Source organism: Mustela nigripes, chromosome 12 (assembly GCF_022355385.1).
Source record: "Mustela nigripes isolate SB6536 chromosome 12, MUSNIG.SB6536, whole genome shotgun sequence".
Classification (NCBI taxonomy): domain Eukaryota; kingdom Metazoa; phylum Chordata; class Mammalia; order Carnivora; family Mustelidae; genus Mustela; species Mustela nigripes.
The window spans coordinates 15,876,614-15,902,881 of NC_081568.1; the positions used below are offsets into that span (position 1 = coordinate 15,876,614).

At 36.7% G+C, this 26,268-nt stretch overlaps 1 protein-coding gene and 1 pseudogene across 3 annotated transcripts in view; both read right to left on the reverse strand.

Annotated features, from left to right (window-relative positions):
- LOC132027472 (F-actin-capping protein subunit alpha-1-like) overlaps window positions 1–24,974 on the reverse strand; it is a 112,076-nt pseudogene extending 87,102 nt beyond the window's left edge.
- The window catches only part of CDH18 (cadherin 18), a 982,055-nt gene that overhangs the window by 748,661 nt on the left and 207,126 nt on the right, over window positions 1–26,268 (reverse strand). The window lies entirely within an intron of this gene.

The window sequence follows — 26,268 nt, forward strand, 5'->3', positions numbered from 1 at the left end:
GCAGGGGGAGAGAGAGAAGCAGGCTTCCCACTGAGCAGGGAGCCCAACAGGCTCGATCTCAGGACCCTGGGATCATGACACAAGTTGAAGGCAGATGCTGAACTCAGTGAGCCACCCAGGTGCCCCAAAAAAAGATATACACTTGAGAAGAAATACATTTGGTTTGGAGTATGCCAATTTGAAATTTCTGGGGAAACAGCGAATCAAAGAGGTCTTAATAGAAGAAAATTCTGGGTTAGAAATATTAACTTCAGAGCTATGAGCATGCAGGGGATAGCTGATCTTGGAGGAACTGATGGAAACTCTCAGAGAGACCGACAATTCGAAAAGAAGACCAAGAGAGTCGGCCTGGGGAGCAAGAGAAGAAGGAGTGTATCAAAGTGAATGGGGGTTGGCCTTGAGGGTGGTAATGGGTAGGTAAGCACTGAAAGACTATGAAAAGTTTAAAAAGAATAAGAACCAAACTACATTGGATTTGATAATTTAGAGACCCCGGAACAATCAGGTGAAAATCAGTTCAGCAGAACAGAGGAAGCTAGACAAAAATTTAAAAAATGTTGAGGAAAACACATGGCTGTATAGGAAGGCATAATTGAGAAAGGACATGCCACTGTCGCATTTCACTTTTATTTCTTGTGAGGGAATACTTTTTAAAATCTGTTTTTTAAAAGATGGGGGAAGTTCACGTAGGTTTACTACATGTCAACAGGACCTAGCAGAAGAGAAAAATGTTCAGTTTCCAAAATGAAGATGTAATTAAAAATATAAGGCAAACTACAAAGCATCAAGCTTTGATTTTCCATATGGTAGGTCCCCAAAGCAAAACAGTCCAAAGCAATTTGTCAAGGCATCCAGTGATCCCAAGCAGCCTTTATTTTATTTATTTTACCACAGGGCAAATTTTTAAGTTCAGAACAATCTCCTCTAGCCCTACTTGCTTCTCTAGTCTTATTGCTTACACCGATTGACCTCAGTGAGTTAACCTCCACTCTCCAGTAATTTCTTTCATAGCTTCTTCTCGGTCATGTCATCATATCCAATTTTGAGAACTTTTCGATTCAGTAACTTTCTGAAGACCTAAAAGGCCCTCCGCTAAAGCACACTGAGGCCAGTGCTGACCCTTCCACAAAGGTCAGAATTTGGATAGGGATATTGATGTAAAAATCATATTTGGGACATGGAGGGAGGCATTAGCTTTTGAGAGAAAATGAAAGAGCTTTTGTTTGTTTGTTTGTTTGTTTTTCCTTTCAATTCAGTTGGGAGAATGAAAAGTATGAATCCGAGAAATTCTGAGACGAAGTAAGTCCTCACTCGGTGGCTGAATTTCTGAGATTGGAAACATTATTGATGCTAAAGGCAACTGGAATCGAGGAAAGACATTTGCTGAAGTAAAAACCAACCAACCAACCAACAAATAAATATATAAGAGAAATGGCTCTGGTCACCAAGAGAATTATCACCAAGAGTCCAGATTACTGTACTAAAGTTGTGGTGGGATTATCTCCAGTTTCATTTGCGACTGTTTATGGAAAGGCTCTGTATTATTATGGTTATAGATTCTGAAGAGTCCAACGATGATGATGTTAATTTCCCAAGGTTGTCATGATGATGGACCAACAACTAGGCATCTTAAAACAATAACCATCTACTGTCCCACAGTTCTAGAGGATAGAAGTCTGAGATCAAAAGTCAGAGGACCATGCTCTCTCGGAAGCATGTTGGGGGGAAATCTGTCTTCTGTCTTTTTTTTTTTTTTTTAATTGTGTTATGTTAGTCACCATACAGTACATTAGTTTTTGATGTGGTGTTCCATGATTCCTTGTTTGGGTATAACATCCCATGCTCCATGCAATCTATGTCCTCCTTAACATCCATCACCAGGCTACCCATCTCCTCACCCGCCTACCTTCTAAAACTCTTCATTTGTTTCCAGGAGTCCATAGTCTCTCATGTTCATCTCCCACTGCAATTTCTCCCCCTTGGTTCTCCCCTTCTCCTAATGCCCTCCATGCTATCCCTGCCTTTCCTTTAACCTTGGTGTTGTTGGCAATTGTTGGAATTCCCTGTCTTGCAGACGTGTCTCTTTACATGCATTGTGCATCACGACATGACATTCTCCCTGTATGTCTTCATATTATCTGTGAAATATCCCTCTGTGTGTCTCTGTCTCTATGTCTCTTCTTCTCTTCTTATAAGGATACCAGTACTGGATTAGCACCCAATCTATGCCTCAATTTAAATGGATTACAATCTGCAAAGACCCCCATTTCCAAATAAGGTCACCATTACGGGTCCTGGGATGGGGGCGTTGAACTTCAACAGATCTTTTCAGAGAAAACCACTAAACCTCCAGTACACGTAATGATTGAGCTGGAGTGCTGCAGGGTAGCGGCAGGATGGGTGCAGAAAAATGTATAGAAACAAGATAGACAATGGCCAAAAATTATCCAAAGGAACATATCAATCGGCTGATGAGGAAGAGATATGTGCTGTAAAAAGAAGAAAGGAAACTAATAGAGTGTTACTAGATTAAGATACAAAAAAATTGCCCAATTTAGAAAATAAGATGTGTGACTAAAAAGCAGGATAATTATGCTTCTCATGATATATTTGAAATTTAAATTCCTGTGGCAAAAGAATTTTCATCTTTCTATTCAATAAGAAACATAAAAGTAATAAATACATTTTAAAACATAAATTTATACATAACCAATTTTAGATATGAATTTGAACTATTTAAGTAAATGAATGAAATGGTAATCTAATACTGCTTTTTAGCATGATAAAAATTGTTTTGAGTAGTTAATTTATATAAGCCACTTATTTTGATGGATTATGTTATCCAAATACTATATCATAACATCTGAAGCCCAGTGTGTAAAAGCCGCAGGAAATATCAAACCTAAAATAATTATAAATAGGATAGAAATTACTATTGATTGGTTTATGGTGTCTTTCGGGTCAACTCAACTTCAACAATGTACATACCTACTTTTGAATCTTTTCTGTAAACTTTCTCCTAATTAAGTGGCATGTAATAAAGTAAGCTCAGTAAATATTGTTAATGCAATTGTTAAATAATAGCATAGACAATTTATATATACTTTGCATCACAACAATACCTATTGCTTTGGTATCAAATATTTACCACATTTAATCTTTTACATTTGTAAGTTTTTGGTTAAATGGTATGTAGGTAATGAAGCACTTGACTCTCACTGTTGATCCTCTTAAATACCTCAAATAGCTATTCTGTCTAATAAATAAGCTACTTTACAACTAACAGACCATAAAAGTTACATCAAATATGGATTTCATTTTCCTTGTAGAAGATTCAAGACTTAAAGGTGAATTAATGTATCCTGTTAGCCCATGACAGAAAATCAATAATGCACATCAACCAAGTACCATGTACCACAAATACATACTACGTGTTCTTAACGTGGTCCCTAAGTTCTGATTTGGCTTCCCCTTAAATGAGAGATGTTAAGATAGAATGTCAAGGAATATTCTCCATACCTTACAGCTAGCTTCAATGGAAAACATTTATTTGTAGGTGATGACAATATCTCAGTAACAAGGACAATAGATTAGCAATCACAACAAAGTGTATATTATTTTACTTAATTTAAGGTAGTAGCGATATTCAAATTATGTTTCACGTGACTTTATCTTCTATTTCTTTTTGTTTCCCAAGTTTCTTAATCTTGTTTTAAATTTCTCCACTATATGTATTTGTAGACTGAATTACATCCTTTTGAAAAGCATGGTTTAGAAATTAAAGTGTCAGAATGTTTTAACTTAAATATATAATCCAGATAGATTGCCTAGTTGATTCTATCCATCTATCTATCTATCCATCTACCAATCTATCATCTATCTGTCATCTGTCTATATCTACACATCCCCCCAAAATTTATAGGAAATATCAAGTAAGCATACTAACTTAAAGGCAGTAACTTCAGGTTGGCTACTATAGATAGTTACTGTGTGAAATATGCAACATCAATTTTGAATTCTGTGTATATAATTTTACTTGATAAATTATATTGTTAGGAAAAATATAATAATTGGATGTCTACTAATTAAAGTTGTCACAGGGCACATTGTCTCCACTGTTAGGATAAAAAAATAATTATACATACTTTGAAATGTCCCTTGGGCATTGCATATAATCATCTTAAAACAATAATGATTAACATCAATAGAAGAATAAGGTGTTTCATAGTTTTATACTGTTTTGTATCACTTTGTATATTGAATTCTAGTATCTTGGACCTTCAGACCTCTGAGATGGAGTCATAATATCAACTTACATATTCATGATGAGGCTAACAAGAGAAGTTTTTGTTTGAAAGGAAGGCAGTAGATGCTTAACAAATAACAGAAAGAATAATTTTCTAACACTTTTCAGAGGATTGCCAATTATTAAAGATGATAGAGTAGATTAAGTTTTAGAAAATCTCTAAACACCTTAGATATACATATTCATTGAAATTCACAGTGAATTATATTCTCTATATTTATAATCATACTTGACAGGAGTAGATCAATCTGCTGACAAATTTCTAGAATAGATTGTCACTAAATTCACAGTACTCCCACTAAATTTTTATAATAAATTATAATGTTACTAAATTACATCAAAATCAAAGAAGTTTCTATGACACTAAGGTATTTCAGTATAACATGAAACTAATTTTTAATTTATAATATATGTAACATATTATTTAACGGTACTGTGGGATCATAAATTCACTTAAACTTTGTACACATTTTAAACATTTTGAAGGCAGGATATGATTACAGAAAACATAGTCAATGTCTTCTGATTTGACAAAATAATCTTCTTACTATGCTATTTAGACATTCATCATCTTGCTTAAAGCAGGTAAATGAATAAACTCTTCAAAGTACAAAGAGTATTAGTACAAAGGAAAATGTATGCAAATCTAGATTACATTATTTACATAAACCTCTAACTGTCCTTAACTTAAAACTGTTCTTAATTTAACTACATTAGATTAAGTATCTATATGTGCTATTATTTATATTAAGATACATAGATGACGAATAGACAGGTAGATGCACTTGTATTTATTACATTATGTCCGTTTATCTGTCTCTCGTCTTACCAGAATGAACTGAATGCAGTCTTGGGCCAAGTGAAAACAGAACCACAACATTTATAGAAATTAAACATGTTAGCACACGGAATTCACGATAATGACTCCATAGCCTTTCCCCCCTCACTTCTATTTTCTGGATTACAATTTTAAACATTTTCAAGAATTGCCATGTATAATCATGAGAGAAGGGCTATCTATGTTCACGTAGCCTGAGGAAGCTGACAGAGAGAGGGTGAGCCACTAGCTAAGGTCATGCTGCTGCCAGGTGGCTGCTGTTATATTCAGAAGTCTAACTCCAAAGCATGATCTCAACCATGACAGAAGGCTTCAAACTTCTTCATAGATGATGGCTGTGATTTTGGCTTTAGTTTTTATCACAAAGAAACAGACTCTGTTTAATGAGCCAGAGGGTCCATGATATAAAGGCAGGCCAACTGCCTGGGTCATAAATCTCCATAAAGTGGACACTGCATAATATAAGGTAAAGATTCTCAGAAGCGTTGTCAGAGTGAATATAACTGGTATCCAACCTTTTCCATATAAACACCTTTCAGTGTAAGCAAGGACATATCACAGTTCTAAGACAGGAAAAATTGGGAGGAGTTTGAGTTAGGTGATAGATATGAATTTGTGTGATGCAAATAAATACCTTCCTGGAGCTCTTGTTGAGGTCCTGGTTAATTTTACGGAACAATATACAGAATAAAAAGGTTCCCGACAGATTGCCCTCTGAACCAGGCATTGGAGAAAATTGTGTAGAGTTTGAGATGATTCTCTTTGACAATATCTATCTTATCAAGTAACCATAAGGCATCTATCTTGACAAATTACTGTAGCCCCCATTATTTTTTGGCATGTGAACTAATCAGTTAGAGTGGGTTTTGGTTTTGTTTTATTTTCGCACAGTAAAGTGGGACGTAAAAGAAATTGCCTGGTTAGAAAATGAGCTGACCTCTGCAGTGAGGGGTACAGTGAGCCAGGCTGAGACCCTCCTTTAAGAATATTTCAAGTTACTAGATAAATAGGTATGTTCTAAAGAGCCATCATTCGGTTCCATGGTGAGAAAAAGCAGTCTCTCTCTTGTAAAACCTCTGCTAACTAAACTCACCAAGCAAACCAAAACTACGGAAGATTTAATCCAGAGAATATGCCTTTGTTTTTTCATACCCCATCCAATAACTATATTAACTTACATAACTGATACATTACAGAGAATGATAAAAGAAAACACAACATAATTGTTAGTAACTGCCCTAAAAATGGAAGATTCTAGGGGAGTCTAGAAGATTGAGGTTCTAAAAGAGCTGATGGATAATCCTTTCTCTGGGTAGGTTGTCTACCCAATGCAGCAATGGGTCTCATTCTACATAATAAACTCATCAAGAATAACATAAAGGCATTAGATTTTTAATTTAAAAGACAGAACTCACACACTTGACTCTCAAAAATAGTATTCAAAAATGCAATATGCAGGATTATTCATTCAGCAAATATCATTGAGTGTGTACTCTGTGCTGTGTACTGTTTGAAAGATACAGCAATAATCTAAACAGACCATGACCTTTCACCTTATACTCTGGTGAGAAAGACAACGATAAAATTAAATGAGTAAATTATGAAGTAAATTATTAATAAAGCACGAAAGAGGAATAGAAAATGTCAGTGAAGACACAATGTTAGAGATGATGGATTCTGAAGGAACTGAAGAAGAAAATGCTTTAGATAAGAAAGAAATATTTCCCTGGAAAGGCGGTAATATGCCGAAAGAAATCTAGGCAGAGATACTTCAGAGTTCCAGGTGGCAAAAATGAGAATTGTGTGGATGGAGTAGTGTGAGTAAGGTGGAGAAACACAGGAACAGATTTGGGGAAGGCAAGGTAGAGAATTAAAAAACATGTAACACGTTTTGAGTTTTGTTCAGAAATGGGAAAATTTGGGCTGGTTTTAAAGGCAACAATAAGTTCTGAGGTAAGTGTAAATGAAATATCATGACTCCTAAGAACATTCTAGGAGACCAACAGAGAAAGCACGGAGGTCCAGTAAGAAGGTGGGGCCGTATTGAAGTGAGCGCTAAGGATGACTCCACGGCAAATAGAATTGCTGATGTAGAGATGTTGTCAGATTCTGGAAAAGAGGAATGTAGTTCAGCATCAAAACAGGTACCTGGGATGATTAGAAGCCATTTGGCCAAAGCAGTGGCACGAGAGGATAAGAACTCCTAAAGTTAAAAGACCCAAAAATGCCAAAATAAGCTAGATATCCCAAAATACTAACAAACACACACATAAGTTATCTCTAGCAGATTTCTCCTGAAAAGGGTATAAAGCATAAAAATATTCCCAGCACAATACCTGTGTTCATGGCTTAACACTTACTCCTATATACTTTTATAAAACAACCTGAAAACCTTAGGTTTGCAAATAGTCAATGAGGGATACATTTTAGATGAAATATCTTACACATTAAAGTCTCTTAATTTAGGAGGAATACATTAAAACGTGTTATTCTGCAATAAATTCTGGATTTAGCCAGACTGGACTATTCCAGGTGAATTCATAAAATCAGGTAATTGTCAGGATTTGAAGTTCATCATTCAATATGGTGAAAACGTTTTTGGAATATTCACATTGTGGTTTTGCTTTTGTTTCTGGTTTTTTGTGTGTTTGTTTTGCTTTGTTATGATCAACTCTGCAACACAATGCTAAAACTATTCTGGATCTTTCCTGTTAGGATAAGTGAATCTTTGATTCTAGAGCAGGGAAGCATAAACTCCCTAATTGTCAAGAGAACTCTGATTTCCCCAAACTCGTTCAGTCAGTCATACAAGTTTTTCCTTAGAAACCCGGGTATGTAAGAGTATCTGGGCCATTTAGACATTTCCACACAAATTAAATTATATGTATATATATTTCTCCATAGGAAATCGAATATTTGAACATCATTTTTTCCCCATCTTTCCCTGTTATTTATCTCCACATTAAGAAGAGCAGCATAGAGTTTTCCAGCCAGAAGCTTTTGTCACGCGAGGCTTTGGGAAGACAATTTTTAACACATCTTTAAGGAAGGTTAGGACGAGGATTGGTTTTAAGATACCACTTTTGACAAGCAGTGAGAGAAGGAACATTTTCATGTAGCCCTTAGATGCTGAGATTTCACATATCCTCAGGAATAAATGGGTCAATCATCAAAATAATATAAAATCTCCACAGACCGTCTTCATTTTCACAACAGGCTGGCATCCCTAACTAATGGAACAATAGATCCACCAAAAAAAAAAATAATAATAATAATAATACAATGAGATGGTTGTGCTTTTGAACTATATTAGGTCCTAACATTTTACTCATCCTAGATTTATGTCATATTCTACCATTCAACACGACTCTTATTCCTTAAAATAAACTATTTTAAACAAGTGAATTTATTTTAAAACACATTATTATCCCCAACTCAGATGTATAGCTACAAAAAGAATTAATGTTTCCATGGAATATGGGATATGCAGAACAAATGAAAGTTAAAACCTCGGGTGCCTGGGTGGCTCAGATGGCTAAGCGTCTGCCTTTAGCTCAGGTCATGATTCTGGGGTCCTAGGATCACGTCCCGCATCGGGCTCCCTGTTGGGCGGGGAGCCTGCTTCTCCTTCTCCCTCTACCGCTACCCCTGCTTGTACTCTCTCTCGCTCAAATAAATAAATAAATCTTTTTAAAAAATTTTAAAAAGTAAGTTAAAACCTCTACAATATTAATCTGAGCACCCATCATTCACCTTAATAAAGAAAACAGAGATTTTTTTTTTTTTTTTTTTTTTTTTTTTTTTAAGGAACCTGACTCAAAGAAGTGGAAAACACAGAAGTGACTTATTAGATATAGGCTGATATTGTTCTTATAGCCTGATTGGAGACTTCCAGCTCTACTGTGTCTCCTTCCATGAACATCTTTGAGAAGCATGATACTTACCTTTTCACAAAGGGAAGAGCAGAGTCAGCAGACAGACAAGCTTCTGACCTGAGTTGAGCACAACAGGGGATGCTAAAATTTTCCACTGGCATGCAGGAAAAATATATTAGAAATATATTAGATATTCCTATCAGTTCATCCTTTTAACATTTCTACTTTGGTTTATGCTATATAATCTGTATGTTAGTGTAGCAGTATGTATGTATAATTTATCACTGCAAATGTATATGTATTGGGGAGCCCATTAAATTTCTTGCTGATTAAGTGAGATCAAATGCAGTCGAGAAATTTTGGAGACCATAACTTAGAATTTCGGTTCTTAAAAGTCTATCCAGACAAATGCTATTTCTGGTTGCACTTTTCTCTGGTCTGTGGGAATCAAGAAGTAAAGAAAAACATGTAAAACATGTTTTTACAAGAATTGTCTTTTAACCTAAGATTTTGACTTTATCTCTTGAGTATTAAGTATTCATATTTATGAGATCATGGTCATATTTTATGGCAATTTTTTTCAAATTTGTAACTCCTCCTATACAAAATCATTGGTGTTCCTTAGAAATGACTTGACCAATAAAATCCCCCAAACAAGGAGCCTTTGGCACCCGGGTATCTTTTTTTAGTTCTATCTTCCTACTGGGCCATCCTTCCCCACTCTACTGGCTTTTGATTCTCCGCTGCTGTGATTTGCCTCATCTGATTGCCACATACGTTAAAGACCATGCACGTCAACTCAACACTAAATTAGTTTGACACCTGAATGATTTGAAATATCAAGGAGCTGTATCATTCCAGTAAATCAAATACACTCCCTGTATTAAGAAAATTCTAACTGGGGAGACAGCAAAACCATGGATCCCTCAGATTCTCTGGTATGGAGGCCTTCCTATTGCCATGCCTAAGAGGACTGAGGGTGAACCACAGAGGTGTTTTTTGACACTCGAGATAAACAATATCTTAAACCTCTTCTGCTTAATGTGTTTATTTTTCCTTTGATGTAGAGCATAAAGCTAGTGTGTGATGTGTTACTGTTTGCATTTCAAAACACCTACATAGATATGATATAATTGAATTGTTTAACTTCAAAATGAGAATTATTTGAGGATCAGCATGATTCATAATTCAGACTTATTTACATATGCTTTTCTACACAAAGAACAGTGCAACATTGATATGCAAGTCAGAGAAGAAGTGGAGAGGATCCTTGGCTTCTCCCTTTGTTCTTAACAAAAGGACATGAAGGTGCATCAGTATTCTAAGGTCTGAGCGGCTCGGGTGTCTAAAGAAGTCTTGAATTGCGAGTCTGCTACTCTTTGAAATGTGTGAGCCAAGGAGAGGCTGTCAAAGTCCTTAGTGTGCAATGTAAGAAAAAACATTTTTATGACAGGGACCTCCAACTTCTACTGCCTCACTTCAGTCTACTGAAGGTCTTAAAGCACCAGGCATGGATCCAGGCACCAAACTTTCAGATAACCTGTTCCAGAAGGAGCCATGTGGCTTTGGCCCTTCTCTTCTCAGACTCTCAGAAGTCTGCTGCTCAGGCTAACAATGATAGCTCCATTTTTCTATGTGAGATCAACAAAGTTCACCTGGGTAAAGGGCCCAAGTCCAGCCAAGGCAGAGGAGACAATTATTTCAAAAAAATACAATGTCACAGTGCAGTTACATTTTAGTAATGAACTCTGGGGTTGTCATATTACCATGTGTCTAAAATATACTTATTACAGATTTTTTAAATAAAGTATTTTAAATAAAGTATTAAACACACTGCAAATATAATTTATGCCTGACCATGATGAATTATCTAACTTATGTATGATTGTTTAATATTATTACCTATGCTGCCCCCACAAACATTCAGTTGAGGCTTTCTCTTCCCAACACGTCATAATTTCTATAATATTATCTAATAAACCCTCCTGAAAGTCAAAGCATCTTCTAACTTTCTCCATTTCTTTGGGAATCACTTAGCTTTTTGAAAAGTCCATACAAAATCGTAATATAGAAGAGCAAAATTCATAGGAGATGTATTTTTGAAAAATAAAAAATATAAGTTCAAGCCCCAAGAGATACATTATTTACAAATGCATATAGGAACATAGAACACAAAATTTAATGCTGTGCACATATGTAAGATTCATTAATTTAAGAAAGATTCTTTATTCTTTGCCCATAAATGTTCTTGGCATTGGGAATTGAAGGAAAACCAACAAAACAAGGTCATCGCCCTCATTGAACTTACAGTCTGTTCGTGGCAAAAGAATAACTCAAATTATCAAATTATTCGCAAATGACTCAAGTTACTCAAATGCTTCTTATTATTTTCCAACTCTGGTAGTTAGGAGGGAAATACAAAATGGGTTGAGAACATGTAACACAGAGCTCAATTCTCATCTGGGGATGAGGGACAAATTTCCTGAAAAATGACTTGAAATGATATAATAGAATAAATCCTCAAGCAGGAGATGCATGACAAATTCAAAGAATCCAAAAGAAGGAATCCAGTTGGTTGAAGGGCAAGGTCAAGGACGGTGTGGCACAATGTGGCGGCTTTTATCCTAAGAGCAATGGCAAATCCACGGAAGAGATTTGGGCAGGAGAGTCACATGAATGAATTTTACGTTTTAAAATGATCTTTTGGGCTTTCATGTGGAGAAGAGATCTCAGGGGACAGAGAAGGTGTGAGAACAGTTAGCAGCTTATTGGGTAGTTCGAGGAAGATACGATAACAGCTTGCCTCAGAGAATTTATCAATGAGAGACATCCAACACACAGTACAATTTTTGCAATTTTTCTCTCACATCAAAGAAAACAAAGCCCTAAAGAGCAGTGCAGATTAAACTCAGAACCACACTAGAGAGGACATTATCTCATTCACACATGTTAAGGATAAAAAAGCAGTAATGTCTTAAGAGAGTCAAGTGAACTGTTTGCATTGTATTTCACGTGCATTTATTTGTGAAATGGAAGCCAAAAAGGAGCTCAGTGATATTTCCTTTCTCTTGATATTTACTTATTTCTCATTAAGCAATAGCTATCCCAAGCCATAACCAAGAGATAGGATACCGTGTGAACCTTACTCAAGAACTCTTCCTAATACTCTCAAAATGCTCCTCCGGATAACAGTCTCCCTGGACACAATCTAACACTAGCTGGTCTTTATTTTTTCACAATGATCAGTTCAGTTTGACATTAACTTAAAACATTCACATTTTTATAAGCATCAGTGAAAGTCAGATCTATTTAATTTGGAAGTAAAAACACTTATTTTATGGCCTTTAGTTAAATTCAGTTTTTTAGTTGAAAAATGCATATTAAGATGGAAAGCTTCCCCATCTTGTGCTTAAAGCAGCATACATCACAAATGCCTGAAGTTGTTTATTTGTGTCTTTGAAGACTGCTGCTTTTGTGGACTGATTTTCAAACGTTTCACAGCAAACTGTTTAGAGTTTAAATCTGTTTAGTTTGTATGGTTGGAAAGACATAAAGAGGTTTTCTTTTCTATTTTGAAGCATTTTTTCATGCAAAGGAAAACAGGGAGAAGTGGTTGTACATATTTAATAAGCTTTGAAAACACCAAGAATAACTAAAATATGACGAAAGCAAATACTTAAATAGACAAGTGTTAGAAAGCAGCAATGAAGTTGCCAAGAAAGTCCTATTTTCCACTGTTTTTCTAAATCACAAAGGTCCAAGAACATGGTGTACCAAATCACTATCTCTTGACCAGAGAGAACTGTTGTACCTCAGCCATAAAAATCCACAGGCAAATGTAGCCAACAATAGATAACTACATGCCTTTCTCTCTATGATGAATCATTTTGTTGTATGTGCAAGTCAATAATTACAGTGATAACAGATATCCCATAAACCTCATGAAGTTTTTTGTTTGTTTGTTTTTTAAGATTCTATTTATTTATTTGACAGACAGAGATCACAGGAGGCAGAGAGGCAGAGAGAGAGGAAGGAAGCAGGCTCTCTGCTTAGCAGAGAGCCCGATGCGGGCCTCGATCCCAGGACCCTGGAATCATGACCTGAGCAGAAGGCAGAGGCTTAACCCACTGAGCCACCCAGGTGCCCCAACCTCATGAAGTTTTAACGACCACACATAGGAGCAATACTTAGGGCACTGATTCAGCTTATGACATTGGATAGAGAGTTGGCTCTAATCTAAAATACGAAGTTAGGGGCGCCTGGGTGGCTTAGGTCATGATCCCAGGGTCCTGGAATCGAGCCCCGCATCAGGCTCTCTGCTCAGCGGGGAGACTGTTTCCCTCTCTCTCTCTCTGCCTGCTGCTCTGTCTACTTGTGATCTCTGTCTGTCAAATAAATAAATAAAAATCTTAAAAAAAAATCAAAATGTTTATCTGACTTGATGATTTGAGCATACAATTCCTGGAAAGGATTTTTGTTTTGTTTTGTTTTCTATTGGACAATTATTGAAAACAGCAATGCTGCTACCCAAATTGTAGAAAAAAATATATATAAGAAATTAACATCACTACATATGTGACACGTGGCCCACTGAAGAAGAGCGGAAATGCTTTCTGTTACTTCTTGAGAGTAATTTTACTCAAATTCCACTAAAGAGTCCTCACACACTTGGAGAAACCATAGTGAGGTAACAAACTGCGTGAACTATGTATTCAGTATTTGTTTACTCTGTGTTGCTAATTGAGCTTGCATCCTTCTATAACCATTAGTCGCATTGCTAATTGTGTCTTTTCTTTCAGTTTCAGGAAGAACTGAAAATGTTTCTTCTATTGCCTGGATTCCTAGCATTTCTCTCGACTTCCTCTTTTATCCCTTCTTTATCCACATAACTGTGTTCCCTCTCTCTCATTGTTTTGTTTTGTTTGTTTTGTTTTTAAATCTGCATCCTCTTATATAACATAGTAAAGAAACGTGAGACACCGAAGCCAAAGGAATCTGGATGTGAATTGTGATGCTGTCTCTTAACACCGTGCAAAATGAGGAAATTGTTTCACTTTTTAATGAACTGAGTGAGGAAATACATTAAATGCTTCCTGAAATATATTATAAATAGTGGAAGTGCTACAAGGTTTCACTCACTTTCCTTCCTTTCTCTCCACTATTTGTGTTTAGGCGCCTTCTCTTCTAAAAACAAACCAGGTGGCTCAGTGGATTAAAGCCTCTGTCTTCAGCTTGGGTCCTGATCCCAGGGTCCTGGGATCGAGCCCCATCTCGGGGCCACTTTCTGCTTCCTCCTTCTCTCTCTCTCTGCCTGCCTCTCTGTCTATTTGTGATCTCTATCTGTCAACTAAATAAATAAATAAATACAAACAAAAAACAGAATCTCAACCTTTCATTACCATGTAGTTTATTCAATAATGTAAAATCTGTGTCCTTTCAGGCTTAGACTCTTCAGACATGTGCTGTTCTTGGTGATTCCATGCCTCGGTGACCATTATAAACTAGTTCGTAATCCAGATGTTATTCCTCTGCTTTATTTGAGGGGGACAAAAAAACAACTCAGGGCTTAAATGTTTAAGATTAATGGTCATATTAGGAAATCATAACCCAAGGCTGTTTTTATGAATTTAAAAAAGCACATAATGATACTTTTCTCTAAATCAATATTTTTATTAATACACATTTTTTCTGAATCTATTAAGTTGAATTCTACAAACTAATCTAGAGTAACACACAACAGTCAGTAAGAATAATAATAGTAAATTATTGTTGAAATCTAATAACTCTAAAATCTAATAATTCCTACATGGCTTGCAGAAAAATGTTGAGAAATTTACTGAAAAAATGTAGAAAAACTATTTCATAAGGGTATTCTTCATGAGTAATGTCTATTCCCTTCTCAAAGTAACGTGAAGGAGAATAATATGTATGAAGACAGCAGCCAGTTTGTTAATGCAAGCAATGTGTACTTATCTTATAAACAAAACAAAGCAAAACAAAACACATCTCTCTATCTATATACGCCATGACTTTAAGATGTTCAGGAAAAACCAAAAATGAACAACTAAAACTTAAAAGTCTTGATTTCTGCTTTACTTTATTTCTTTAGTTTTACTTGCACACCTCACCTCACCCTACTCTATTAAACACACCACCAGGTGGTACCCAGTGTCTCAAGCCAAACACGTAGGAGAAGTTCATCTCCGTCGCTGTCACTGTCACAGTTTCTACGGGCTTCTCTCCCCAACTGTCTCTCCTTCTAACATACCATAGCCCACCTGACCACATTTTATTTCTCCAAAACAGCACACCAAGCTCATTTCCAACTTGTAGATTCTGCACCCGAGTTTCCCTGGGCTTGAAACCCTCACACCCCAAATCTGACATCTTTTCATACTTTACTTCCAAAGCAACTCTGAGGGGCACCTGGATAGTTCAGCTGGTGAAGCATCAGACTCTTGGTTTCTGCTTGAGTCAAGAGCTCAGGGTCCTGATCTCAGGGCTGTCACACTGAGCCCCAGGCCAGGGCTCAGGGCGAAGTCTGCTTTTCTTCTCCCTCTCCCTCTTTCTGCCACCCCTCACCGCCCTGCTCATGTGTTTGCTCTCTCCCCTCCTCTCCAATAAATAAATAAATCTTAGAGCAACTATCATTTCCTCACAGAGATTCCAATACTGTCAGAGCCCCATCTTGTGAGCCTGTGTGTGTAGGTCAATGCTGAGGTCCTACCACTCTAAAAATTGGCTTATCGTTCAGGCTATTTACAGTCTCTGCCCCTAACAAAAATGAAATCTTAAATATAGAGATTTGGGGGATTTTGTATGTTTGTTTTTGTTTGTTTGTTTCTTAGTAATAACTATTCCCAGAACTAAGAATATTGACTGACACATATTAGAGTCTCAATAAATATTTTTTGAATGTATAAATAACACATAGATAACCACAGAAGATTAAAACCATCTTTACAATGGGGGTGCCCAGGTGGCTCAGTGGATTAAGCCGCTGCCTTCGGCTCAGGTCATGATCCCAGGGTCCTGGGATCGAGACCCACATCTGCCTCAGCATCCCTGCTGAGCAGAGAGCCTGCTTCCCCCTCTTTCTCTGCCTGACTTTCTGCCTATTTGTAATCTCTCTATCTGTCAAATAAATAAAAATAAAATCTTTAAAAAAAAAAAAAGAAAGAACACCATCTTTAGAATGGAATTCAATCAATACTGACTCTTCTTCTAACTAGCAGTGTGAAACTTAAGAAGACACATAAACCCTCAAGGAATTCAGTTTTGTTTTTAAAAAAACAGGGTGGGTGAGTTAGACATTTTCCATTGTTAAGACATTTTCAATATATTAAGAGGGCTTTTTACCTTGATAAAAATTATTCCTTTAGCTTCAATATTATTCAATTTTTATTTGATTAGGAAGTTGTGAATTCATGCAAACGATATCAGAGAGGTGATTTCATGCAAATGATCTAAAAAAACTAAAAAAATGATGATGTTAAGAGACAACCAAAAACAGCAATTTGAGTTCTCTAAGTATACGACATTGCCAAGTGACTATGACATTACGGTTGTAAATAAATATCACAAAGTAACAGAACTCAGATTATTCCAATGCTGGCTAGTGTTATTTCATCAAAAAAGGAAAAAAAAAACAAATTTTATTCTGTAGAATACACATAGCTACTTAATAAAAAAAACATGGTGCTGATTTGAAGCAGTTCTTTCTCTGAATAGAAGCTGTCAAATTTATTAAATTTGAATTAATTGGACATTCCTTGGCTTTGTAATGAGATAACACCCTAATTAGAGCCCTACACTTAACTTGGAAAGGTACACCTATTTTGACCTTGGATAAGAGAGAAGAGAAAGTTGATGACAGGAAAGCAATATGATAGCAAGTAAAAGCAGAGACAGGAAGGGAAAAGAGAGAGAGAGAGAGAGAGAAAAGAAATGAAGAGGGAAAGAGAGAAAGAGCAACCACATTAAAACTAAAATCTTATTTTAATTGTACAATTGTGTTTTTTCTGAAGAGAACATTTAAACAGGTTTACACTGTTCTATGTTTCCACTGTTAGATATTTTCTGCATTAATTTATTTTCCTATTAAAAGATTTGGTAAACACTTTCCTTATGAACGGTAGAGAGTTTTTATAAAGACTAAAAATACCTTACGGTAGACATCAGCATGTAGCCACACATTAAATAACAAAGAATGAAAGTGATGTTTAGACAGCAAAATTAATTTTCTATTAATGGTAGAAAACAATAAATTATTAACCGACTTCTTTGGCTGAGATATACCATCCTAAATCAATTAAACTTTTGTTTTTACATTTAGAATTTCATTATCTTTTTCTGAGAAGCATGTAATCATACAATAAATGTCCAAGAACATCTTTAAATTTCAGCAAATGTCAGAGCAGAATAAATTCTAAGTGAAGCGTAAGTCATTGCTGACAGCTGTGTAAAGAAGCATTTATTTAAATGTAATTTCGTATTCCCTGACTTGGAAGTACAATTGAGATTATACATAAATTATATAGAATGAAGACACCTCTGCTTAAAATTTTATATTATAGGATAAATCTTTTTATTTTTTCTCCATCTTAAAAGGCATTATTTCTATGTTTTGAGTTCTGCAAAAGAAAGATTTAAGATAATACATTCAATAATTTAAAGATACACTTTTGTTAGTACAAATATCTATGAGTATAAAATGATCTTCATTGTTTTATATAAATAATTCTCAAGGGAATGTAATTGACTGAAGTAGGTATGTGCTTCAAATGACAAGCCTGACTGAGCTTAAATTAAGTTCATTTTTTATGCAAACATCAAAATGATACTCTTGGATGACAACATATTTTATTTACAATAAAATATTATATAGTTGGGATGATCATGGTGACATTCTGAATTTTGCAATTAATAATCATTTAACTACTCACAAACATAAATATCTTTTTGTATAAGGATGATAGGAGTGTCAGCAAGTTTCCAATGTAAAAATTTCAAAAAAAATGTTCTGAGAATTAGTAGCCCCACAAAATGTAAACAAAATTAAATTTATGTCCAAATAATTTTGGACATAAATGCTACATGGTATTTCTCTGCTTGGACCTTAAATGCAAAGTAGTTAATGGAAACTTTTCAGTTTTTATAAAGCTTTTTTTTTTTTTTTTTTACTTTTATTTGCTTATTTGACAAAGAGAGAGAGATCACAAATAGGCAAAGAGGCAGGCAGAGAAAGAGGAGAAAGCAGTCTCCCTGCAGAGCAGAGAGCCCAATGCGGGGCTCAATCCCAGGACCCTGAGATCATGACCTGAGCGGAAGGCAGAGGCTTAACCCACTGAGCCACCCAGGTGCCCCAAAACTTTTTAGTTTTTAACCCACAATTACCACAACATTATTGCTATCATTGTTGTAGTTATTGTTTTGTTTGACTTATTTTATTTTGTAACACCTATTAGCGCCTGGTGGAACAGTAGTAGACCCTTGGGAAATGCTGGTCTAACTTTAAGTGAGAAAATGGAAAATTCAAGCTTACCAAGCACAATGGAAGGCAAGATAAGAAAGAGAAGTTGCAGGGTCTTTATTTTTATTTTTTTTATCCTTTCTTTTTTATTCGACCAAAATGGAAGTTTATTTACAGATTCCCCACAAACATGACTGACACTTCTTTATACAACCCTGAATGAAAAAGACCATCCTGCAAGGGTCCCAGGCAAGAGTATAAAGCAAGAAAATGCATCTATAGTGCCTTTCCACAATCAGAGCTTTTGTTGATGTCCTTGGTTTCCCTCTACGCACCACTTAGGGATCCCTGGGAAACTATAGCTCTTTAAGCAGCTTTGCTTGGAATAGTACCTCACATTCTAAATCTCTCTGTTCTTGTTCATCTCATGAAAACCCACCTGGTCGGTTTTGTCACTTCCTCACGATCCTGCTCTGTTTTTCTGATGTCTTGTTTACTAGATGTTTTTCTAGCTGTCTTGCTTACTTCTTCCTTTATTAAGGTACATTGTGCTTGTTTTGTCATTCCTCTGCTAGAGATGGTCCAATTGTTTTTGTTTTTAATCAGAAGATGTGCACATATGTAAAGCTGGAAACTGAAGCTCTTGATGCTTTACAAATGTTCTACTATTTGATTTTTGGAGCTCTATAATCAAGTTAAAACCAAAGTACCCACATTCCAAGACTCTGTATGGGTGTTTGTTTTTCTGCAAACTCCACTGTGTTCACTACTTCTTTCTGGAACTGTGTTCTATTTTCTTCTGTTTTTGTATTTACCATGAATAATAAAGTCAGTACATTGCCTGCTTTACACATCATTGTATTTTTAGGGATTTGACTAATCCAAATAATGTTAATGGTGAACTTTGGTGAATGGTCACCAAAGAAGAAGGGGTTAAAATGTGAGGTCTATGTGATGACTTCTCACCTTTTAGATTGTCCACCCAAATTTGGTTATACATAGGACTTTCTCAAAATGGTCTATAAAATTACACATCCACCTTCATAATATAGAAACTGTATATAGTGCTGGGAACAGAACAAAACACAACATTACATCGGAACAGAGTCAGAAAACGAATTAATGTGGGCACAGTGTGTATAGTTCTCTCTCTCCTGATTTGATGTTCTAATCACTTATCTTATTTTACATCTTAATTATACATTTTAATTAACCTTGATGAAGACATGACAAACCTGAACTCTTGATATATGAATGTATGACTCTTATATTCTAATTTCCAAGCCACTTACTAGTAGTTCTTTGCATTAAATATATGAAGAAACCGTGGGTACAGTACCACAGTGTTATTGTGAATTTGTGTCATAGTAATATTGCCACTTTTTGTGTTGTTATTCTATGGCATGTTTGTGTTAGTTTGCTCTCAGATAAAGATCTGAATGTGGGCACCTGGGTGGCTCAGTGAGCTAAGGGTCTACCTGCAGCTCAGGTCATGATCCCAGACTCCTGGGATCAGGCCCAGCATCAGACTCCCTGCTCCGTGGGGAGTCTGCTTCTCCCTCTGCCTCTCTTGCTCTGCCTCTCATGAATGAATAAAATCTTAAAAATAAAAAAAAAATTAATGTGGTTGTTGGTAACGAGTATAGTTGGAGAAAGATATATATATAGGGATATATATAGGGATATAAAATAAGACCAAGAATATATATAGGGATATAAAATAAGACCAAGAACCACGCAAACTTTAAAATTCTTTAGTCTGCTTTTACCTACAGGTGTTTTTATATAGACCTTGGTTTCCTCTAAGTGGAAGTCAAAAAATACGATCATTTCTGCATTCTCACGGAGAAAGCACTATGCAGTGCATAGCCAAGGTGAACCAAAAAGAAGTGATCACGTACAAATGTAACAGACCGAGAGCTGTTGTGCACAGTCAGAAACCTAAAGCATTAAACCCGGACCTCGGTTTCCTTAATGGGATCTAATCTTTCTGAAACCCCTGCTTCTGTCTGGGAGAGGAAAACTTCATGATGCTCTTTTACGATTTTCCAGGCACTCTCATTTTGGAAAAGTTTCAGTCAGGTAATCAGTCATCCAATTTCAAGTATCTTTTTTTTTTTTTTTTTTAAGATTTAATTTGTTTATTTGACAGAGAGAGACATCACAAATAGAGAGAGAGGAGGAAGCAGGCTCCCCGCTGAGCAGAGAGCCCGATGAGGGGGCTTGATCCCAGGACCCTGAGAACATGACCTGAGCGGAAGGCAGAGGCTTGATCCACGGAGCCACCCAGGTGCCCCCAATTTCAAGTATCTGTATCTCACTTATTCTCCAAGATTTCTCTTTGAGATTCTTCCTCCTCCCCAGGTTCCCTCTCTACTTAACCTGTGTGCCCGCCAGCAAAGAAAGCCGTGCCTAGTCCCCAGGGCAGTCTCCAGGGTTCGTTCTGCGTCTGGATCGCAGACATCTCCCACTTCTCCTCCTAATGAGGCTGGCTTTTCTGTCTCCCTTCCCCAGTCTCTACTGCAGACAACACTAGTGGCCAGCACTCCACAAAGCCACCATGGAGGGGAAGTTCTTTGTCCCCTGACAAGCCTCTTGGAGCTGTTTGGGATTCCACCCTGGCTTTCACGTACCCATGGAAACTCACTGACGCTTAGTATATATTTCATAAAAGCCCAGGCTGGTTTTTTTTTTTTTTTTTGGTTTTTTTGTTTGTTTTTGTTTGTTTGTTTGTTTGTTTGTTTGTTTTCTTTTCTATGCCCCCTCCTGGGCTTTGTCTTTTTGGCCTGGAAATGTTAAACATATTATCCAGGTTCTATAGATTAGCATAAAGGGGTGTTAATTACCCCTCACAAAGGGGTGTTAATTACTTATGTTTAGGGACACCTGGGTGGCTCAGTGGGTTAAGCCTCTGCCTTTGGCTCAGCTCCTGATCTCAGGGTCCTGGGATGGAGCCCCGCATCAGGTTCTCTGCTCAGCAGGGAACCTGCCTACCCCTCTCTAGTGTAAAAGCAAGATTTTGCCTGGAGCTTTTGCCAGCCTGGGACTGGAGAAAGACATTTTGCCTGGGATTATCAATAGCCTTCTCAAACACAATTCCCAAAACTTCCTTCTTCTCCAGACTCAAAGTCCCTTTGATCCCTTGCTCATATACTGTTGTACATAACTTAATATATAAAAATACATGCTTTGTTGTTCAAGCAGGTAGGAGAAGAGCCTCGGCACGGTGACTTCAAAATCGTATGACTTTGGGGAGTGCCCTGAAGTCTTGAAACTTCATTTTCTTTCTCCTCAGAACACATGTTAACACTATGTCATAGTATCATGGTCAAGATTAAATGGAATTGCTTATATAAAGTGCTAAGCCATACCCTGTACAAATGTGCTCCATAAATTAAAACTATTTCAAACAAGACTCCCTTGTAAAATTATAGCTAAGCTATTAATTAGAGATGCCAAACTGAGACCAAGGCAAAAAGTAACTCTTCAAAGAACAGGATGAAATGACAAAAAGTAGCTTGACAGAGTAATTCTAACTGTTCTGTTTTGGTTTTTATAGTGACCCTTTGAAATTATAATCTTCATAAAGAAATGCATTTTGCTAACTATCTGAAATAAATAGAATAATCAAGACAATTTACAAGACAATTGTCCATGACTTTGATTCCTTTTGTCACATCGTGTGTCAAAACATTAAAAGTAAGCTTTTATTTTAATTAACATAAAAATCGAGAACGAACAGCCTTCGCTACAACAAAGAGGATGTTATTAAATGGAATAGGTCAAAAAGAAAAGCAGGCTGAAATGATACAACACAGATGATCTTTGTCATATGGTCTGTGTTTGGTCTCAGATGTAAATAAGTACTTAAAAGTAATTCATGTGGTGAATGAAAAGGATCAAGCACTTGAAATAAGCCAAGCATGGGAAAAATTAACATATTTTAAGGCAAGCCACCATCACTAAAATGTCATATCTTAAATCCTGTGTTTGTTCACTGGAATCTAACTATGCTATAGAGACCATAGTGCATTATATTAATATTAGACAGGCCCCTGGACTGTAGACCTAAGAATTATGTGAAAAGATGCTATCTGGAAGCACAATTTCAAGACTTATTTTTCTTTACTCCGTAATTCTGGTCCTTCATTTATAATTCACATGAATAACACAGTATTCGCCTTTAAGAAATGATATTATGCATTTTTAAAAGCCAGCGATTCCATTCTGTTTCAAGAGAATGCACTTGGCATTAAACAGTACAGGGGCTGCTTTTTCGGGAATAGTGTTTTGTTTGTTTTATATGCTTGAAATTCGGTATGGTACACAGATAGTAAGATATGTTTTCCTTCTCAGTTTAAATTAAAAAAAAAAAAATTCTAAATGACCATATTCTCACCCTTTGGTTTTTTGGTATGCATTGCATCCAAAGAGAAATCCTTTTTTTTTTTTTTTTTTTCAAAATCCATTAGATATTGTGGCAATAGACTAACTTAGTTCTTTTGCATTTATGTATTTATGTATTGGGGATTTTCTTTTTCTTAAGGCTTATAGTTTACAACTGCTATTCTAAATACTTTTGGTTGTAATTAGTCACAAGCATTGAGGACTTTATAAGGAAAACATATAGCACAGCTATAAGAATTAATTTGTCTTTCACAGTATCTGCAATCCTGGTGCTCAATATCTTAATTCAGTTGAATATTTGTAATAGAAATGTTTATGAAAATGCTTGTGTACCTAAATTTATAGAAAGTAAGTCAATTAGTGCCTTTAGAGTAACATGCTAATAAAATCGTGTGGCAGTATCTCTCCCAGTTTAGGCTTATTATTTTTCCACTGCCAAAATTCTCCAGGAAAAGACTGCACATTTCAAAGCAACTAAGTACTCTCCAAATACTTATCATTCAATTACAAAAAGAAATCCAGCCCAACACCCTACAATGTATAAGAGAATGGATCAGTTCAAATCTAAGTATGACTAAGCTATAGATTTTAAAATTTTAGGAGACATATTCAAAGCCTCTCTGATGCCTAAGCAATTCGTGTATGGGGGAAAAACTGAGTTTCTACATAAGGGAAAATATCACTGTGAGGTCTCCGATATAGAGCTAATCATTGCTTCGCACTGTCTGCCAATGATCTGATTCTGCCTGGCACGGGAAGGCAGTCTATGCCACTCAAAGTTTAAAGCTGTACAAATTCTGTCTAGTGGAGAGACCATCGATCTTCCAACAAAAAAACAATTTTGCAAAGACCAACAAAACAAACAAAGGCAATTTAGCATCCATGAAGACATTTCAGTATTCTCTATCTATGTATGTATGGATTAAACTTTGAACCAGTTGTAACATCTTACCAGATCCCTCATTAAAGAGCACGGTAGGGGGCACCTGGGTGGCTAAGTGGATTAAAGCCTCTGCCTTTGGCTCAGGTCATGATCTCAGGGTCCTGGGATCAAGGCCTGCATCAGGCTCCCTGCTCAGTGGGGAGGCTGCTTCCTCCTCTCTCTGCCTGCATCTCTGCCTACTTGTGATCTTTCTCTGTCAAATAAATACATAAAATCTTTTAAAAAAATAAAATAAAGAGCACAGTAGATCTCCACTTGCCAATTATTTAATATTGGTGTGAGAATCAGCATTTACCCTTAAAAACTATGTCTTTTAATAATTATTTTCTCTGAGCCCAAGCTTCCTTCATCTATAACTTGGGAGTAATAATATCCACACCTCCTGGTATTCAAAGAACTGAGTGCTTGTGAGTTTTATAAAGTTACTTGTTCCCTGCCAGTAGGGACCATTCATTAAAAACTTGTTAGTAATGTATGTGTTCTCTCTGATGAATGTCCTTGTTCTATTTCTTATTTATTTCAGAGAGAAGGATAGCAAGCACTGGGGGAAAGAGCAGAGGGAGAGCGAAAGAGGAACTCAAGAGATAATGCCTTGAGTGCGGAGCCCAAAGTGAGGCTTTGTCTCATGACCCAGAGATCACGACCTGAGCTGAAACCAAGAGTCAGACCTTTAACGGACAGGGCCACCCAATCACCCCTTCTCTTAAAAACAAAATCTCGTTTCTTTTCTTTAGATTTTGTTTATTTATTTATTTGACAGAGAGAGAGAGAGAGAGAGTGAGCCAAAGATATTGACAGAGAACCCAAGGAAGATGAAGGAGCGCGACTTGAGTAGGAGCAGGGAGGAGAGGAAGGAGGCAGAGAGGAGAAGCAGGCTCCCTTCTGAGCAGGGCGTCGCCTGTGGGGCGCAATCCCAGGACCCTGGGATCATGACCTGAGCCAAAGGCGGATGCTTAATAATCAACTGAGTCACCCAGGACCACCCCAAAAATGTCCTTTCTTAAGACTCAGGTTTTGTCTCCTTCCTTCTCTTTACAACCAACCTTTCCCATTGTCCACGTTTGCTGTTCATCGCTATTTATATCCTTTGCAATTTGGTTTTTGCGGCCACCAATACGCCTATCCCAGACCATCTATCCCTTCTATGTTAGCCCTCATTTTAGTGGAGTTCACAGCAGCATTTAACACTGCTGCAATTGGGAAACACTCTCCTCTCTTGGTTTCTGAATGCTATTTGCTCAAGGATTTCCTCCTACCCCATTAACAATTTCTTCTTAGTCTTTAAAAGTGCTCATTCCCTCCAGCCATCTTGAAGTACGAGGCACATTCCTAAGATCTTCACTTTCTACTCTAGATGCTCTTCTTAAGGGATCTCACTCTGAGTTGTAGCTTCAATTACCATGTATAATCTCATCCATGTCACTGGTCCTCAATTTTATCTACATATTAGAATTCTTTGGGATGATTTTATTTTATTTATTTTATTTTTTAAAATATTTTATTTATTTATTTGACAGAGATCACAAGTAGGCAGAGAGGCAGGCAGAGAGGAGGAGGCAGGCTCCCTGCTGAGCAGAGAGCCCGATGCAGGGCTTGATCCCAGGATGCTGGGATCATGACCTGAGCTGAAGGCAGAGGCTTAACCCACTGAGCCACCCAGGCGCCCCTCTTTGGAATGATTTTATAGCATACCTGTACATCGATCCCTTCAAGGCCAATTCCATCAGGAATCTACATCACAGGGTATTTTTTTTTTTTTTTTAATTTGAGAGAGAGCACATACATGCACAAGCAGGGATAGAGGGAGGGGGAGAGAATTTCAAGCAGACTCCCGCTGAGCAGGGGGCCATATACAGGGCTTGATCACACAACCCTGAGATCACAGTCCCAGGAGAAATCAAGAGACAGAAGCCTAACCAACTGAGCCACACAGGCACCCTAGTGTATCTCTATTTTTACAAAGAACACCCAAATGATTCTAATATGCATACAGATTTGAGGATCCCAAGTCTAAGTGATCAACTGCCCTGAAGGGTTGAGTTACCATTCATATATTAAAGGGTCCTACTTATCATTTCTAAATTAAACTATCTACAAAGGCTTAGAATTTACTGTTGGACACCACACTCGAGTCCCCAAATCAAAATTTAACTTAAGACACAAACCAATGCGGTAGCACAAGAGAGAGGATTAGAGAAAGAAAATCTGAATGAATCAAGTCATTTTATGATGAAAACAAAAATTATGCAGCAAAAATACATTTGCATTAATTTGGTTTTGAAACTGGACATAAAAGTATGATGTTGTTTTAAGAAAAAACAAAAGTATGATCAAATTAACTATTATTACCTGTATATCTGCGACAATGGATGAGATAATATATTATGTCCCATATGGACATATTATATCATGGGGATTGGACAATTA